Source organism: Penaeus vannamei, chromosome 17, assembly GCF_042767895.1.
Source record: "Penaeus vannamei isolate JL-2024 chromosome 17, ASM4276789v1, whole genome shotgun sequence".
Lineage (NCBI taxonomy): Eukaryota > Metazoa > Arthropoda > Malacostraca > Decapoda > Penaeidae > Penaeus > Penaeus vannamei.
The window spans coordinates 29,921,782-29,924,281 of record NC_091565.1 but is presented as its reverse complement, the minus strand read 5'-3'; the positions used below and the strand labels follow the sequence as shown (position 1 = coordinate 29,924,281).

Sequence of the window (2,500 nt, the reverse complement as noted above, 5' to 3'; positions counted from 1 at the left end):
AATCTCTCCTTCGATAATCATGGAAATTATAAATGCATGATCTAACGGTCTAAATATTTCAATGGAGTGTACTTGCCTAGAATAGGAATTATAATAACAAGACAGGTTTTATCAACCTGCCCAAGCCACGACTGACAATGTATAGGATAGCGTCCATGTTTCACTACCATATGAGTAAAGCAGGTAGTATCAGGTTCTGCACAGGTACCGGCATCTCCAAATGACCACTGCTGCCAGGCCAATCCGTCTATTGACTTATTGGTCTGACAGACCAGTCATGAACTACATTACCAAGGTAAATGAAGCTCTCTATGACTAATAACCTCGCCGCAAGCACGTACTTACCGAATAGGTTCTAGCAGGCCCCCGAAGTCCTGGATGGTCTTGGTCCACATGACCTCTAGACCCAGGGGCTTAGCTTCATTGTTGGGTGCATCTAGAGCCGCTACTAGGATTTCCAGACTCGGGTAGAATAGCAACACCATCAGCAAAGTCAAGGTGGTCCTTGCCTCATTGCTGAACTATTGGAAGAAGCTCGATATGCCCCCATCACACTTTAAAACATTTTCAGTACCAGTATTCAGGCTTACATTTAATTCATTAACCCTCAGATGCCTTAGCTTGGATATCGCCTAACTTCAGCTGCATCATCTTGCGGAGTGCTGCGAAATGACCGATGGGGAGTATTGAAGTAGACGGAGGGTAGCCACATCTATAGACCAACACAATGACAGCGTTGCGATCCAGTTCTACTTAATAAAGAGGCAGGTTTTGTTCCATTTACCTAGCTGTCGTCATCTTGCCAACGTTACTCATTTCAAATTTCAGACCCAGGCCAAAGTAAGACAATATAGTAAGTTTTAGCATTGCATAGAATTTCATATTCATGTTTTAACTGGTAAAAAGGCAGGTTTTACTCTACCTGCTCTCTGTCACCCTCCCTACCCCGATGTTGTCATGTCCAAGGGATTCCTCATGTCAAATTACTCATGTTACCATGCCCAAGGGATTCCTTATGTCAAATTACTCTTTTGATCCAAGTTTTAGCTCTAGGGTCACTGGAAACTGAACTTATGAAGAACTAATACAACAAAAGACAGGCAGCGAGCTTAAGAAAATCAAGTGCGCATTTGGGTATATGGATATATATGATTTCATATAACTGTTTTTTTTTTCTTGTTTTTTTAATCATCCCTTTCGTCTATACATCACTTTTTCATCCCTCTATTTTTTGACAGGACCAAAACTTAACACAATGAAAAGATAAAAAATCATAATTACTTATTTTACTTAATATATATAAAGTTTCAAAACAAAGTTGTTATTGCTTACAATTTACTTTAATATGAAAATAATTTAACAAAAGCGGTACATTCCCGCAAAAATAGAAAAGCTGAGCGTAGGCGTTTTGTTTTGACGTTTGAAGAAGAGTGAGTGACTGACAGAAAAAAATATGTCAAGACAGCTAATGTAAATACTGTAGATTTATGTTTAATTTCCCAAGTGAACTTTTAGGCACACGGTAATCAAAAATGGTTATACGTAAAAGACATAAACAATTTAATATTGGGAATCAATTACCAGTATTTAAAGACACGTTTAATCGCGAGTGAATTCATCAATGAAAAATAATAATCATTTCCTTACATAGTCGGAGCATGTTTGCTGAAAAGGTATTTATATTTTACTTACATAATTTTATTTCAGTAATATATTTTTATCTGATTTCTGTATGTTTTGGTATGTGAACCATATATTTTTGGATTAAATATATCAATGACAAAACCTCTTTTATGTTGATACAATGAGAGTTAAGGCACCACCATAGTGATTACATAGATAAATGTTTAGAATGTCTTTGCATGACCAATCACCATGATAGGGGTATCGATGGATTCATCTAACCATGTACTAATATATATTGAACATTTGCCATAGAATCCCCCCAACCCCAACATTCTTGGCCCCAATGAGAAGGGAGGGTATGAAATAAACGAGGGAAATTAAAAGGTAAGATATTAGTAATATAGATGAAATATATCACAAAACCCCCAACCCCTGCAATGGAAGACATTCACATTCATACCAGGATAGAGGGTACAACTGACATGCAGGAATGCGGGATGCTGAGTGTCATGCTCTATACTGCCATACATAGGTGATGGGTTTTTAATTGTACAGGGTGGGGGTTGGGGGGCTATATTTGACTATATATTGACCAATTCTCTATATATCATTTGTATTTTACCCCGCAATTTCCCTGGCACCATTCATGCCCTCCTGCTATTGGGGTCAAGATTATTGCTATGAGGGGGGAGGGGACCACTGCATAATTTCTGTATATATTGGTAATACAGTGAGCGAAATCTCTCGATAACACTATTGTCATGATCAGTAATGTGAAGGTATTCTGAATATTTGCTATTACATCGAATAGGCTAGGACCTTTCTGAGATAGCTGGAAATTGTATAAGTAATGTCTATAAAAACAACACTATTA

The 2,500-nt window shown here is 37.6% G+C and overlaps 1 protein-coding gene across 1 annotated transcript in view; it reads left to right on the top strand.

The window, feature by feature from the left end:
• Positions 1-1,410: 1,410 nt before the first annotated feature.
• Positions 1,411-2,500, top strand: part of LOC113812358 (sodium-independent sulfate anion transporter) — an 89,631-nt gene continuing 88,541 nt past the window's right edge. The window contains exon 1 of the mRNA XM_070132183.1: positions 1,411-1,673. The gene's annotated coding sequence lies outside the window, so the exon portion shown is untranslated. The remainder of the gene's footprint in view (positions 1,674-2,500) is intronic.